Source organism: Lissotriton helveticus, chromosome 5_1, assembly GCF_964261635.1.
Source record: "Lissotriton helveticus chromosome 5_1, aLisHel1.1, whole genome shotgun sequence".
Lineage (NCBI taxonomy): Eukaryota > Metazoa > Chordata > Amphibia > Caudata > Salamandridae > Lissotriton > Lissotriton helveticus.
Window position 1 is genome coordinate 1,327,002,700 of NC_136065.1, and position 17,666 is coordinate 1,327,020,365.

General features: G+C 51.4%; 1 protein-coding gene across 1 annotated transcript in view; it reads left to right on the plus strand.

Moving 5' to 3' along the window:
- Window positions 1-17,666, plus strand: part of LGR6 (leucine rich repeat containing G protein-coupled receptor 6) — a 528,574-nt gene that overhangs the window by 207,625 nt on the left and 303,283 nt on the right. The window lies entirely within an intron of this gene.

Here is a 17,666-nt window from a genome sequence, read left to right on the forward strand (position 1 = left end):
GGCACAAATAAAAAGGAAAACAAATTTCAAAAAAAGAGAAGAAAACAAGCAGGCAGCCAGAGGTATTGCACTCTCAGGCATGGCAATACTGGGAAGTATATAAGTCTGGATCCTCTAAGGAGGGACACATAAGAGATCAACCATCAGGCACTAGGGTAAAAGAGCACCCACACAGTTCAAGAGCACATCAATCAACACCAGCAACAGCAATTCACACGAGTGGGTGCGCAAAGGCATATCAGGGGATGAAGAGCATCACGCACAACGCTGTGGGGCGATGCACTAAGAACATGGCCATCAGAGGTGACAAAAATCCGCAAGCAACCCTCACGAGTCAGGAGCCGCCGAATCCGCGTCACCAGTATCAGTCGCTCTGGCTGAGAGGTAGGATGACAGAGGCGACCAGATGTCGCGAGGTCTAGAGGAGCTAGGTAGTAAATCAGCATAATTGGAGAGCTGTTCCTGGCAATAAATCATATCATCTAGCCATTCCTTAAACTTGAGTGCCCTCCCTCTGCCCCAATGGTAAGCCACCCGTCTCTTTGCCATCAATAAGGCCAAAGCTATATACTTGCGGAATGTCAGCAGCACGGGTTGGACATATCCAAGTAGGGCCAACAGCGGCGTGCTATCTAAATGTATCTCAGTCATCTGGTGCAAAGATACAAAGACCTGTTCCCAGAAGGTCCGGACAGCTGGGAAATTTCAAGCTAAATGAAGCATGTCCGCGTTGGATGCATGGCACCTATCACAGGTATCAGAGTCTCGTAACCGATATCGGTGCATTTTGGCCAGCGTGTAGTACAACCTGTGGAGGTATTTGTAGTGTATGACTCGCGGTCTACTACTGGCCGATATGCGCTCAGTCTGGAGGCAACAGAACTCTCATTGGTCGTCAGTGATTGCAATCCCCAACTCCTCCCCCCATCTCGCTCGGGACTGTGGAGGCGGTACATCCCGCTGCTCTTGGACAGTTCGATACAATAGGGGGACCAGTTTCGTAGGAGCTTTGCGTTGCAGGAGTAAGTGGAGGGGTGCAAGCGTGGGGGGCTCCGCCGGAAAAGTAGCGTGTAAAGCTCGGAGGCCATGCTGGAGTCGCAAGTATAGAAAGCTGTCCAGCGGTGTGCGGGTCAGATTTTGAAAGAGGCTGTCCGACGTGCGAAATTGGCCATTGTCGTACAGATCACCCCAGGTAACGAGAGTCGCCCTCTCTTTAAGTTTATGAAAGACCGTCTCCTGCAGTAGTGGCATTGCAGGGTGATAGACCAAAGGCAAAAGTGGGGAATAAAGCGAATCTGCCCCCAAGAGCTTCTCAATGCGTCGCCACGCAGTGATCGTGGCATTCACAGTATTCTGCGTGCTCTCACGGGCCTGCAGACTGGCAAATAGTACCCCAAATGTCCGCTGGTTTCTCCACGAGCCCGGGTACATCACGTCCAGGACAGAAGGCACATTCTCATCATATTTGATCCCTACCAGCCTCGGCTCCAGTTTCAATCTCATTAGAAAAATTCTGCCTTCACAGTTCACACATGTAGCTATGCACTCAGTGACACAAATGTTCAGCCATAAATGCATTCACAGAAGTATACAAGTCTGACTTATAGTGTAATGTTTATACTAAACAGTGGCGACAGTCACGACAGTCTGGGTCCAGTGCATGCCCCTTTAACAGCACCTACTTCTGTTTTTGTTAGCACATACCGCTATACAAATAACACATAGCTTGGGGTTCCTCGAATTCACATAGCCAGTATTTTAGATCCATGGTTCTGGTTTTACGTTTTTGTTTATTCTGAAGATGCCTGGTTTCAATATGAAACCTGCTGGGCATACTTGCTCTAGGGCACTAACACTCACTGGGCTTGTTTCGCATTCTGTAGGAGGCGTTATTACTTTGTTATATCCAAACATCCACTAGTGGGAATAACAGGAGACGCCAATGGGAATGTCATTCCTCAAATGCAGAAGCAAAGCCCTGTCCACGTTGTGGGACGCACCATTTACATGCGTCCTAGTGCCGGAGTAGCATTTGGACTCTGCGTGCAGCACGTGCCCCGCAGCCAGAACCGCCGAGGGTCCCACCTGAGTCCGAAATGTCGAGGTTGAAAGGCCATTCCAATTGGACCAGAAGAATTTTAATACCCCAATTGATTCTGAGTTTGGGCTAGTTGGTCATTCCCCAATAGGTGGCATCAATCCCCAAATGGATTCAACCAACGCAGTTGCGGTCGGCATGGCAGGAAGGTGAGGGGGCTCGTCACAGGTGGGAAGTGGGGGGGTGAGGGGGATGCGGGAGGGGTTTCATTAAAAAAAAAAAATTTAAACTTACCGTCCAGGTCCAGCGCCACCTCAGCTTTAGTTCTGGGTGTATCGCGACTCCCGCCATCCTGCATTTTTCAATTCCGGCTGCAGCTCTCATCGTCATCGGGAAAGGCAGCCTCCCTCCCTCCCCTTTGCCAATCACAACGCTGTTGAAGCAGGGGGACGACGCCCCCGCGCCCCAATGGGGGAACTGCCACTGTTCAGACTTCCCAGACTGCACCCCCCATGGGGATGTCACTAGCTCCTTCCATACAACGGTCCCTTGCTGATACACTCACAGTGCGGCAAGCACCATGCTGTTAAGGCCACATGAGGGGGAGTGTAGTTTGCATCTGCCTCACCCTCCAGTGGGCATCCAGTGCTTTCTTAAGGATCAGGATTCCAACTTCATGAAAATATGTTGTAGCAGGTGAGCTGCCGCTCTGTGTTCCTTTACTGCCATAGTCAGCACTAACTTGTTGAACTTGTTTGCCTTCTATGTGTTCAGGCAGGGTTAATTTCCTTGTGCATTCTGCATGTCCTCCAAATGCTTTCACAGGTGAGCCCTCTCGGAGGGTCTGCCTGGTCTCCATCTGTTATTGCACTCTACAGGTTGGAAAAGAAACTGGTAATGTCCCTCCCTTTTCTAAGTACACGACAGAGAGGTCCCTAAACAACACACTGTCCTCATCCATTGGAGCTAGTGATCCAAAGTGTTCTTAAACTGCAAATCTCCCTCATGCACCAGTTTAGTGGTAGGTACATTTGGGGGAGTTTGCACACCTCCACCTCCAGGATCTGCAGTGGTTCATCCTGCAAAGCACTCTTTGTGGGAGCTTGATGTCAAATTGCTCTCAATATTCCATTCATTTGCCTTTGCGTGCATTCTTCCCCTTTGACTCTGTTGTGGTCCATGCCCTCCCATTCTATATGAATTTTAGTGTTTTCTGACAGTGGTAGCTGGCATCTACTGAGGTGGGGGGTGGGCAAACAAAATTTACAACAAAAGAAAAACACTTACCGCATCATGACGGATGACATCGTCCTCACTCTGACCTCTTCTGCTGGTACTCCATTGCAGTACAAAAGGGGGTGGTGATGGACGGAGCATCTGAACCAATCAAACACTCACACCCAGTCAAAAGATCTGGGTTTGATCCATCACCGTTCTTTAGCCCACTCTGCCACCCCAGTTCAGACATGGCTATATGCAAATCAGTCTGACCCTGTGCCTCATGGGAACAGTCCAGCCCGAACTGCCAAGTCATGCCTTCCCTGGACCGGAAACAAGCTTCCGAGGACCGGTTTCTGGCATTCCATCCGTCTTCAGCCCGGCTTGCTTGAATCCAGTGGCAAAGTGCTCCGTCCATCACCACCCCCTTTCGTACCGCTTTGGCCGCCATAAGTGTGGCAGGGTATGTTCAGACGTGAGTCCCTTGCTCACTTTGCCACTGGATCCAAGCAAGCCGGGCTGAAGACGGCTGGAATGCCAGAAACCGGTCCTCGGAAGTTTGTTTCCGGTCCAGGGAAGGCATGGCTTGGCAGTTCGGGCTGGACTGTTCCCATGAGGCACAGGGTCAGACTGATTTGCATATAGCCATGTCTGAACTGGGGTGGCAGAGTGGGCTAAAGAACGGTGATGGATTAAACCCAGATCTCTTGACTGGGTGTGAGTGTTTGATTGGTTCAGATGCTCCGTCCATTACCACCCCCTTTTGTACCGGTACTCCACTGCAGGCCGCAACAAACTCGATCAACCAATCCTGGCATACTCACATGCTGTTATCAAGCAAGTGAGCAGTGACCCGCAACTTCACACAGTGGCTGACCGCCTGCGCCGACGACCTCGCACCACTGAAGAACCCTCCCAGCAGACCCAGAAGCAAGAAGGCATCCTGGTTCACCGACGACCTCAAGGACTCCAAGAAGACCTGCCGCACCCTCGAGAAAGCCTGGCTCCTCGACCGGACCACCGACAACATGACCGCCCTCAAACACGCTACCCGCAAGCACCACCAGCTCATCCGCACCACCAAGAAGAAATCCCTGAAGGAACGACTGGACAACAACACCCACGACAGCAAAGAGCTCTTCACCATCGTCAAGGAGTTCTCCAACCCCAGCACCGGCACCAACGACATCACGCCGTCACAAGACCTCTGCGACTCCCTCGCCTCGTTCTTCCACCGTAAGATCGCCGACATCCACAACAGCTTCGGCGCACCGCCCACGCACCCAACCGTCGAACCAACGCCCCCCACGCCACCCTTCGCACCTGGATCACGGTGACCACCGAAGACACAGCCCGCACAATGAACACCATCCACTCCGGATCACCGACCGACCCCTGCCCACACCACGTCTTCAACAAGGCCGACTCCACCATCGCACCCCAACTCCGGAACATCATCAACGCCTCCTTCAACACCGCCACCTTCCCGGAGAGCTGGAAGCATGCCGAGCTCGGCGCCCTCCTGAAGAAACCCACAGCGGACCCCACCGACCTCAAAAACTTCCGCCCCATCTCGCTCCTCCCTTTTCCTGCCAAAGTCATCCAGAAGATCGTCAACAGACAGCTGACCGCCTTCCTCGAGACGAACGGATCCCTCGACCCCTCGCAGTCCGGCTTCAGAGCCAACCACAGCACCGAGACCGCCCTCATCGCAGCCACCGACGACATCCGGACCCTGCTCGACAAGGGGGAAACAGTGGCCCTCATCCTCCTGGACCTCTCCGCTGCGTTCGACACGGTCTGCCACCGCACCCTAGTCCAGCGCCTCAGCAACATCAGTATCCAAGAGAAGGCACTGGAGTGGATCATCTCGTTCCTCGCAGGAAGAACACAAAGAGTCCGCCTCCCCCCCGTTTTGCTCCGAGGCCACCGAAGTCATCTGCGGAGTCCCGCAAGGATCTTCACTCAGCCCCACCCTCTTCAACGTCTACATGAAACCTCTCGCAGCCATCCCACGCCAGCACAACCTCAACATCATCTCTTACGCCGACGACACCCAGCTGATCCTCTCCCTCACCAGAGACCCCGACACCGCCAGAACCTGCCTACACGAAGGGATGAAAGACGTCGCCGAGTGGATGAAGGACAGCCGCCTGAAACTGAACTCGGACAATACGGAAGTCCTCATCCTGGGATCTTCGCCCTCCGCCTGGGACGACTCCTGGTGGCCCCCAGCCCTGGGCACCGCACCCAAGCCAACCGACCACGCACGCAACCTGGGCTTCATCCTGGACTCCTCCCTCTCGATGACCAGACAAGTCAACGCCGTCTCCTCATCGTGCTTCAACACCCTGTGCATGCTTCGCAAGATCTTCCGCTGGATTCCGACCGAGACCAGGAAGACTGTCACCCAGGCACTCGTCACCAGCCGACTGGACTACGGAAACGCCCTCTACGCCGGAACCACAGCCAAGCTGCAGAAAAGACTCCAGCGCATCCAGAACGCCTCCGCCCGACTCATCCTGGATGTCCCCCGACGCAGCCACATCTCCAGCCACCTGAGGAACCTGCACTGGCTCCCCGTCGACAAGAGGATCATGTTCCGGCTCCTCACCCACGCACACAAGTCTCTCCATGACCTGGGCCCCAAATACCTCAACGACCGCCTGACCTTCAACACGCCCACCCGCCAGCTACGGTCCACCAGCCTCGCCCTCGCAGCCGTACCACGCATCCGAAGAGCCACCGCCGAAGGAAGATCCTTCTCTTACCTGGCTGCCAAGACTTGGAACTCTCTCCCCATCCACCTTCGGCTGACCCAGGACCATCTCGCCTTCAGGAAACAACTTAAGACCTGGCTGTTCGAGCAGTAGCATACCCCCTCCCCCCAAGCGCCTTGAGACCCTCCCGGGTGAGTAGTGCGCTATACAAATGGCTTGATTGATTGATTGATTGATTGATTGACCTGGTTGGTGGGAGTGGCCTCTCTCAGCACTCCTGGGGGTACTGGGTGCCTGCACTTGCTCTCAATCTAGCGGTCTTAAGACAGCTGGGTTGAGAGATTTAAAGTGCGGATGTCTGGCTGGCTGTCCCAAGAAGTCCGGCCAAAGGGATATGCACACTTTAAACAGTGCAAAGGCAGCACTCTGCCCAACACTCCTCACTCCTGTCACTCAGCAGGCCCCTCCCTGACCTGTCGCTCAGTTCAGGACAGGATGATGAAAAATAAAATGGCAATGTATTACTATTTTATTTTTCATCTCTGTGACTTTGGAGGAAAGTGGGGCGACACGCCTCCGCTCCAATGAAGGAGCCGCCAGCAATTGTCTGTAATAAAATACATTCAACTCTCTAGGTCACGGACTTAAGAAGGCCTGCTTCCTATACTGAGCATCAACAAGGGAGAAGTGTTCTGTGTTTACACCAGTTTTGTATAATCACACACACTTGCTCGAACCAAGGCTTAAAGTGGATTACTCAGCAATAAAGAAAAACTGTTCAGATTTAAGGCTTATTGATGACAGATTTGCTTACCAAGAGCACAGAGTGAATCATATAAAAGAAAAGCTCAGATAATGAAATATGTGCGGGTACACAAAATAGAGGCAAGATAAACACATGCCTTGCTATTTGATCTAGTGACTTTGTTGAAAAGAGGAACCTATGGGCATATGTACAAGAATTGGCGATAACTATCACTAACACTAGTTAGCTGTAGTTTTTTTAATGCCGTGTACCATGGAAAACTATTGTCTTGTTAGCAACATATGTACAAGACGTCGCTACATGGCGATAGCTTCAGGAATCAGCGGTAAAAACTTCTGCCAACATTATCGTGATGGCGATAGGAATTCCGGCGTTAACTGCCAAAAACCAACTAAAGGCTCATTAGCGGCAAAAAAACACGTTAGTCAGCCCAACGTGTTTTCTTTTTGCCTCTAATCGAAAAAATAGCCTATCAGTCGACCTCCAATAGAAAATAGGCACAAACAAACTATGAAAAGCAGTATGGAGCAGCCAGGGCCAAATGCAGCACACATCAATAACCCCCTCAAGCCACCCAACATCCAGGTTGACGGGGATGAGAGCCTGGATGCCTCGCTGGACCTGCGCCTGGAGCTTGGATGCGTTGCTGGACCTGCGCCTGGATGCATTGCTGGGCCTGCATCTGGAGCCTGGATGCTTCGCTAGACCCCGCCTGGAGCCTGTATGGGTTGGTGGACCTGCGCCTGGAGCCTGGATGCGTTGCTGGGCCTGCATCTGGAGCCTGGATGCCTCGTTAGACCATTGCCTGGAGCCTGGATGCGTTGCTGGACCTATGTTTGGAGCCTAAATGCCTCAATGGACCTGCATCTGAAGCCTGGAGTGGGAATGCGGAGGAGCTGTGAAGTCGATGAGCCATGATGGTAGACATTGAGGCGCGGCGATCGTCCGTACCTGGTGGTGAAGTCTGGTTGGTCGCATGGAAAATCGTTGCTGACCTGTGTCAGAAGACCGCCTTGCGCCCCTTGGAGCTGTGAATGGTAGAGGGGCTCCTGCGCACCAATGTAGGGAGGTCTGCATCACATACTACGATCCACCACTACACCGAGGTGCACTTAGAAGTTTACCAAAGTGGGCGGCACCTCTCTGCATCACAAGCTGGATGAGGTTGCGCTGGCCGGACGCTGTGGAGGGTGAGGCCCCTGAGCTGCGCCAAACTTGTGTTGCGGGAGCCCTGCAAATTCACGCCTAAGGGAGCCCTGCTGCATCAACTGCTTCGGGAGGTTCACCAGCGGACTTGGCGGTGACTGCTGTACCCACGCTTCGAAATCCCACCTGGCTGAGGCTCCTGCTGGGTGAGTCACAGATTTGGAGAGAGTGTAGCGGATTGCGCGACGGTGTCAACGTCCAGGTAAGGAGAAGGTGGGACACCTAGCGGAGGAGGCCCGGGGGTTGAGTCACCCAGGCCTAGCACCAGTAGATGACGCACCCCGAGTGTCGGCTCATCAGCTATGGTAGAAGAGCTTCGCCCCACTGCTTCCAAGCAGTGCAAGAAGAGGAAAAATCATCACATGATGATAACTCCCTGATGTTATGGTGCTGTGTTTCCGTTGCTGGTGGGAGGGTGGGTAGGGCTGCTCCACTCACGGAGCAGGGCATGGGCGGAGTGGCATGCCCACTCAAGTGAGCAGTGACTGTTTGGACGGCCCGCTCAGGTCACACAAAACAGTCATGCACACTGTCCTGTTCTCCATGCAGGCTGCATTACAGCCTGCATGGAGAACATGCCCACACCTCCAGCCCCTGGCTAAACGCCTCGTCCCGGCGACTATGACCAATAATAATAATAGGCAGTCTTGTAGAGCGCAATGGTGACGCACAACGGCGTGTCCCCGCGCTGAGATGCGAGCGTGTTCAGAGGAAGTTCTGAGGGGAAGGCCCGCTATCTGGCAAAGAGAAATGTTTTCAGCTTGGCCCTGAAGATAGACTCTGATGGTTCCAGACGCAGCGCTACCGGAAGTTTATTCCAGCAGGATGCGGCGAGGTACCTGAAGGATCTGCCACCCATCCTCGCTCTGGACACCTTTGGAATAGTCAGGCGCCCTGAGCCAGAGGATCTTAGCGCACGGGATGGCTCGTATTGTGTCAAGAGACCCTGAAGTGGCAGGGGTGCCCTGCCATTAATGATCCGATGGCAGGTGCAGAGGGCCTTGAATTCTACCCTGCTCCTGACCGGAAGCCAGTGCAAGGCTTGGAGCGCGGCTTTGGAGGCTGATCTTCTCGGTAGTCTGAGAACTAGCCGAGCAGCGGCGTTTTGCAAGACCTGTAGGCGGCTCAGATTCTTCTCGGGGGTACCCAAGTAGAGAAGGTTGCCATAGTCCATCTTGGACGTGACTAGAGCATGCACTAGTGTTCGGCGGGCTTTGGTGGGAAGGAGCTCCAAAACCTTCCTGAGGGTCTTGAGGATCCCGAAACAGGTGCCGACCACCCGGTTGACCTGGGGGCCAAAGGTTAGATCGGAGTCGAACCAGACACCTAGATTCCTCGCCTCCAGGCAGGGGGTGGGTGCTATTCCCAAGCAAGGAGGCCACCACGCTGATGTCCACGCCGCCCGGTCTCCCCCTACCACCAGCACCTCAGTCTTGTTGCCGTTAAGTTTAAGGCAGTTGGCAGACATCCAGGCAGCAAGATCTTGCATGCATGCTCTGAAGATGTCAGCCGCAAGGCCGGGTGCACGCGATAGGGAGATGACCAGCTGCGTGTCGTCAGCGTATGACACCATGCGCAGACCGTAGCTCTCCACTATGGAGGCGACTGGGGCCACATATAGATTAAAAAGCGTTGGGCTTAGGGACGAGCCCTGTGGTACCCCCTGGTCCAGTGCCACTCGCCTGGAATAGCAGTCGCCCTGCCTGACTTGGAAACCTCGGCCCGATAGGAACGACTGGATCCATTTTAGCGCTGCATCACCCAACCCTGCTTTGTTCAGACACTGTAGCAAGATGGAATGTGCTACAGTGTTGAACGCGGCGCTGAGGTCCAGCAGGATCAGGGCCATAGTGTGGCCCTCGTCGGCCCCCTGCCTGATGGATTCGGAAGCCATGAGGAGTGCCGACTCAGTCGAATGTCGAGGTCTGAATCCGAATTGGGTGGGGTGAAGGAGATTTGACTCTTCCACAAACTGCATTAGCTGCCGATTCACCAGCTTCTCAGCCACTTTCGAGAAGTAGGGAAGGAGGGAGATGGGGCGCAGGTTCTCCAGCTTTTCGAAGCTGATATTAGGCTTCTTGCGGAGGGGGAGCACAACTGCTTGTTTCCATTCCCAAGGCACAATGCTGGACCTAAAGGAGATGTCCAGCAGGTGCCTGATATATGGCTCTAGTGTTGTCAGGCTGTCCCCCAGCCGTTTAGGAGATGCTGGGTCCCGTGGGGAACCTGATTTCACTGATCTACATATGTTGATCAGGTCTTCAGCTGGTGGGGTAGAGAAATTGAGCAGCAGATTGTGACCATCTACCTCTCTAACTGATGCCTCGACCTTTCCATCTACCGCTGGTTGGGCAGGGAAGGCGGAATAGATTTTGGACACTTTGTCGCTGAAGTAGTCGGCAATGCGATTGCAAGCAGCCATAGAGCAGTCCTCTGATCCTGCTGAGGATTTGGGGACAGCAAGAGATTTGTATACACAGAACAGTTCTTTTGCTGAGTTATCTGCACCCAAAATTCTTTCGGCATAGTGGGCAGTTTTTGTTATCCTGATAAGATTATGATATGCTCGTCGGTGGGTGAGATATCTCTCTCTCACCTGACTGTCATAGGCTTCCCTCCACTGCCTTTCCGCTCGCTTACACTCCCTCTTGGCACCACGCAATTCTTCGTTAAACCATGGTGCCGATCTCTGTTTACGACCACCCTTCTTTGGATGGTCTAAAGGGGCCGTTTGGTCCAGCGCAGCCGTGATTCGGTCGTTAAGTAATTTGTTTACCGAATCCGCATCATCGCCTCCAGGGGGGCCATTGGCTGTAAGAGCCTCATTAAATTTGGGCAGGGAAAACCTAGCCCATTTGCGCCTGAGATAGTTAAGGGGAGTGGGAGCGGTGACCTTATTCTTAGGGAGAGAGATTTCAAAAGGCACCAAGAAATGGTCAGTCCACGGGAGAGGCACTGGGGGAGCCACCCTAACTTCCTCCCAGTTCGCAAAAACTGGGTCAAGCAGATGACCATGTTGGTGTGTTGGAAGGTGGCCCTTTAGCTCTAATTGTACCAACCCCCAACACTGCATTGCAGCGTTGTGATTGACTTTGGGGAGGGAGCATAACTGCCTACTTCCTGTTCCTGGAAGCAGACTCAGGAGAGCAGGAGCAATGAAGACACGGGACCCAGCCTTGAGGTAGGGTTTCTCTCATTTAAATATTTACAATACCCGTTCTCACACACCGCACCGAGTCCATGCCCCATCCAGTGTTCTTTCCGGCGTTTCCCACCTCCCAGCTGTCCAGTCCCCCCGCAGCACTTCTCAAAGGGTGCCGCTGTGCTGCCATGCATAGCGGGAGTACCACTGGTGTGCCAAAGGTATCTATGGAGTTAGGACGCATACCATTATATTGCATTCCATTACAATGCATACTAATACTAGGCATATTGCAACAGTAGGGAAGGTGTTGGATTGCGGAGATGTAAACATTACTATTCCCACTTCAGTGAGTGCAACCCTAAAACTGACCCTTGCACCCCAAAGCAAACCCTGAACCCGAACATTCATCTTTGAGACCTCAAAACACACTAAAAAATCATATTTTACGTAAATGCACAACCCATTTTCATATTTGACCCAAATGCACACCCCAATTTTCATATTTGACCCCATAATACACCATACATTTATCTCCGAACACCCAAAACCCATACCCACCCTAAAAATAAAAAATACCCCATTACTTACCTCACAATGCGTTGTAATGGAATGCGATGTAAAGGCACCTGTTTTGTTGGATTGGTGTTCTAAAGGTATTAAGATGTAATGTATGTGTTGTAATGGACATCTCCCGTGCCAAAGGCAAGCTATAGGCAAGCTTGTCTGCGTCCGTCTGCCCCTAGACCGTGCTCAGCACCAAGAACCCTTCCTTTCGGACACTCTACCCCTACACCGCCAGCACCTGCCTCACCATCAATCCTGGACACCCCATCGCCTTCCAGGACCAACATCTCACTGGCGCCTACTAAATCACCCGCAAGGACCACCCAACCGTCCAGGTGGAGGCATTGCCATCACCGACAGAAGCACACTCTGACTGACCATGCACTCTAATGACCCAACGGTGACCATGGAACACCTCAGCTTCCAGATCCAGACCAACCCCATCCCCATCCCCTGCGGCACCCCCATCTGCAGGCCCCCCGGGCCATGGACACCCATTCTCCGATACCATTGTAGACCTCATTGCACACCAGGCTCTCCCATCCACCGACGACATCCAACTCGTTGAACTCAACCTCCACCTAGACAACCCCAGTGAACAGAACACTACCCCCTCCTGGGGTAGCTCCCCAAAATCAGAGTCCAGCAGCTAGTCACCGCAGCAAGCCACGTAGCACGACACACGGTCGAGCACGTCTCCTCCGCTATCGGCACGTCTCCTCCGCCATCGGGCCCTTCAACTACAGCCACTCCACCAGACTCTCCTGGACCGACCATCATTGTATACATCATGGCTTCACCATGCCCACCGTACACAACCGCCATCATCGGGAAGCACCCCTTACATCGGATACATCGCATCGCGCTGACATTGCAACGCGGCAATTACATCGTGCCCGTCATTACCTCGCATGTCATTAGGACGCATGCAAGTGCATCGCATTACCTAATACATCGTTAGCGATGACATCGAATTGACTGGGAAGCGAGCGAATAACATGACAGTGTTTACATGTAAAGAACACTGACGGGGGTTATTTTAAGAATGTTTATTTAAGCACAATGACATAAACTGACGGAGGTAATTAAGCTGCGTAAAAACGGTGCATATTTGGCAAACTGACGGAGGTAATTAAGCAGCGTAAAAACGGTGCATATTTGGAAATATGATTACAAAACAATGTTTATTTAAGCATCATTAGAAGAATGTTTATTTAAGCACAATGACATAAACTGACGGAGGTAATTTCAATAGACATGAAAAACGGCGAGCATTAACAGAAACAAGCAAAGCGGTGCATATTTGGAAATATGGTTATTTAAAAACGATGTTTATTTGTTTATTTAAGCATCATTAGAAGAATGTTTATTTAAGCAATATGCGCACAAGCAATATGCGCACAATCACATAAACTTACTTACAAAAAAAGCGTAAAGCGAGCACATTAAAAACGGGAAGCAGCGAGCACATTAAAAACGGGAAGCATAAACAGAAACAAGCAAAGCGGTGCATATTTGGAAATATGTTTATTTCAATAAGCAAAACATCAACGTCAGTCACTGCAACAACATGTGGTGTAACAGAAACATAGACTGACTTTGGTGCTGACAGACACGGTTCGCGCCTGCAATCCTCCAATCATACCAAGATTATATACTTATTTTTTTTTCATATACTTATTTTTTACAACAAAATTTGATGGGAAGTTTATTTATCACGCACATCCCCTCATATCAATATATCTGGTGGGTGCATGGGTGGCATGGGTGGATGGATGGGTGGGTGGGTGGATGGATGGATGGGTGGGTGGGATGGTGGTGTGCGACATCCCCTCATATCAATATATCTGGTGGGTGCATGGGTGGCATGGGTGGATGGATGGGTGGGTGGGTGGATGGATGGATGGATGGGTGGGTGGGTGGGATGGCATGGGTGGATGGATGGGTGGGTGGGTGGGTGGATGGATGGATGGATGGGTGGGTGGGATGGGTGGATGGATGGATGGATGGTGGTGGATTGGATGGATGGGTCGGTGGATGGATGGATGGATGGGTGGATGGATGGATGGATGGGTGGATGGTTGGGTGGGATGGGTGGATGGGTGGGATGGGTGGATGGGTGGATGGGTGGATGGATGGTTGGGTGGGTGGGATGGGTGGATGGATGGATGGGTGGGTGGGTGGATGGCTGGATGGGTAGGTGGATGGGTGGGTGGGATGGGTGGATGGATGGATGGTGGTGGATTGGGTGGATGGATGGATGGGTGGGTGGATGGATGGATGGATGGATGGATGGATGGATGGATGGATGGGTCGGTGGATGGGTGGGTGGGTGGGTGGTCCGATGGGTGGGTGGTCGGATGGATGGGTGGGTGGGGTGGATGGATGGATGGATGGGTGGGTGGGTGGATGGATGGATGCATGGGTTGGTGGTGATATGGGTGGGTGGATGGATGGGTGGGTGGGTGGATGGATGGATGCATGGGTTGGTGGTGACATGGGTGGGTGGGTGGATGTCATGCAACAAAACATAATGTGGTATAGTTCTTCACACAGTACCCTGTCTCTCTAATGCTGCATTCCTTCCTGCCCCATAAATGTTTTTTTCTACCATTTGTTCGTTGGTGTGGCACAGTTTCTCACATGGTAACCTGTCTCTCCCACAAGCCTGCTTTCTTTGTCCGATAAGTGGGTTTGTGTAACCATCAGTTGTGTTGCGTCCTGCAGACCTCCCAGCCTCCAGTCGGCACAACTTTGTTGCGAAGGAAATCTGGAGCCACAATAATGTAGCAAGGATATTTATTCAAAAACATAGCCCAATAGTGGTACCCCACAGGCCGGCCAGCTTACTGAACGATGCCTCAGAACTCCCCGAAGGAAAATACTCATAGCAAGCGGAACCTCGCAAAGTTCCTTCTTTCCTTAAAGATTGAACACAGATGCATTCTTTATTTAATGTAATTGTGTTTAACTTGATCTTGCACACAATTACTTCTTTTAAGATACAAGACTTGAGGTTGGCTAACATACCGACATGCTGTTCGCTGGGGGTATCCAGCTCGACTTTTTTACTGGCATCTACCAAAACGAGCGAAACACATGGCAGAAGGGCACTCAAAACGAGGGTAACATAGGGCAGGAGGGCACACAAAACGATGCAAACAGAGGGCAGAAGGGCACTCACAACGAGGGTAACATAGGGCAGGAGGGCACACAAAACGATGCAAACAGAGGGCAGAAGGGCACTCAAAAACGAGGGAAACATAGGGCAGGAGGGCACACAAAACGAGGCAAACAGAGGCCAGAAGGGCACTCAAAAACGAGGGAAACATAGGGCAGGAGGGCACACAAAACGAGGCAAACAGAGGGCAGAAGGGCACTCAAAAACGAGGGAAACATAGGGCAGGAGGGCACACAAAACGAGGGAAACAGAGGGCAGAAGGGCACTCAAAAACGAGGGAAACATAGGGCAGGAGGGCACACAAAACGAGGGAAACAGAGGGCAGAAGGGCACTCAAAAACGAGGGAAACATAGGGCAAAGGGGCACGAAAAACAAGGGAAACACAGGGCATTAGGGCACGCATAAAAGAGGGAAACATAGGGCAGGAGGGCACACAACAACGAGGAAAACATTGTGCAGAGGCAAGAAAAAACGGCGGCAAATAGTGCACACATCCCACGCTATCCATTATGTAAAGTGGTTGCACACTAATTTGCTTCAATGGCCGACACTAACCGTTGGGAGGTCTGAAAACTCAAATTTTGTGACTGGAGGGTAATGTATTTCAATGAGAAGTTCAGGGAGAGGCAAATGCCTGACTGGTGAAAATGCGCGTTTATTCCTCGACCGATTTTAGTTAGATTAGCATTTACGTGGATAAAGACAAGCTTTGCATGTTTTCCGAAACGGCTAACAAGGTGAGCAGTGTGCGCTACACTAAAATTAAGTGTTAAATTAAAGGCAATTATTTTGCGGCTTTACGGGAACATGAAAGGTGCCAGATATAGCCGTAGATCTTAATGCCAAGGTGCCAAGTAGCAAGACAAACCATGCATCGAACACTTTTTTTTTTATAAGGCTCAAACACATCAAATTACAGCGTATTTCTCTAAGGGAAGAGCTAGGAGATACTGACTAAGTAAATCATTGCAACGCATCGCGTTTCCCCGATTCCTGCCAAGAGTTAATATTCTGCACCAGCTGCACGTGCCAGGAACTTTAGTTTTTAAGATAGGGCCGAAGGCAGGCACAGAGAATGAGGGGAACACTTACCGATTACAGGAGGCAGTCCACACGGTACCGGCACAGGGACAAATAGATTAACACACTGTGTGCAACACAATATATACCCCCCCACCAACCCATTGGCGATGTAAAACATCGCGTTGTTAAGTCGCGCGATGTCATGTCGCCGATAGAACAGGCTATCCAAGGCTGTGCCTGTAGTTGCGTCGTAACGACCCGCGATCAAAAAATGGCCACTGTGATGTCTTCTGCGATGTTTTTCCCGCGATGCAAACGCCCGCGATGAGATTACTTGCGATGGATAGTCATACAACCGCCATCATCGCCCCTCTCGCAGCTGGATCAAGGCCACCGAAGTACGTCTCGGCAACTCCCCTCAGCACCACCATTCTACCAACGCTTACAGATTATGACACTGCAGCACACAACCACCATCAATGGATCTCCAACTGCGCCGACACCTGGGCACCCCTCAAGAATGGCACTGCGTCAGTACCTTACGCCTGCATAATAAGGGTGACACAGTGCCACAGGGATAGGCTGGCCCCATGCATTGCTGGAGTTGCGTCATGGTTGTGATGCGACTGCAGCAATGGATGACTTTAGCGCAGACAGATATGTCAGGATTCCAGACATATCTGTCATTACTTGCGTCATGGAGCGCTGTCCAGTAAATACAGCGCATCTGTGGTGTCGCAAGAAGGGGGGTAGTGAAAAGTGTTGCAACGCTGTCTTGTCGCAGCACTGCAACACTTTTCATGAGTGAGGCCTAGGAATGCGTACTATCTTATTAATGGTGTGCAGTCCTGCCCTGTAGTTTTGTCGCAGGGCAGCACAGCAACATTGCTTGCAGCGCGGTCCAGTAACAAAACCTGCTGAAATGAGGCCCCAAGGGTTATCTCCATTTTTAAGACCACCTGTTTTCTGGTCTTAAAAAAACTGCCTCTAACTGCAGTTAGAGGCAGTTTTTTTGTCCTCCAAACTTAAGAAACCCCCTTGTAAATATCGCTATGTGGGATTAGAGGCCGTTTTTGCACGGAAATGCCTCCCTTGCATGTCATTATCGCTAACAGAAGTGGCGATCTTTATAATGGACGTTTTTGCCGGAATACTGCCGCTAACAGAGGTTAGCGGCAGCTTGTACATAAGGCGATAAAAATCTCACCGCAAACCCATCAGAAAAGTGCCGCTAAATAACTCCTTGTACATATGCCCCTACGTTTTTCGGCTTGCAGAACCCTGAGCTGTAGTTCCCAACAGGAGTCGCCCATGGAGTGCAATCAATAACATCTAATTTGGAGTTAACCTATAACGTAGCTTGACCTTATGACTCGCATTCTTGTGGTTAGGGGTCAGGAAAGTGATCTCTCCTGACTTTCTGTCTTCTCACAGCTGGGCCTCTATCGTCTGTAGTCCCTCCAGTTGTTGAAGCTAAATTCGCGAGAGATCAGCTCTGTATACAGTAGGTACTGAGTTTTGTTTTCAGAAATGTTAGTGTAGACTTACTTGGATCTGGAGTGCCCTGTCCATACAATGTCCTTGATGTATTTATCATTTGCTTGCAGATCAGTACTCAGCAAACGCCCTTACACAACACAAGGGAGGAAAGTTGAAAATTGGGGAAGAGGAGAGAAATGTATACAAAATCGTACATGTCCCCCTCTTCAGGTGTTTCTCCTGGCTCACCTTTTCTTGTTCCAGAGCATTCAACTTGATTATAGCATAACACGTGTGTGCCCACTATCATACACTGACAGATTAA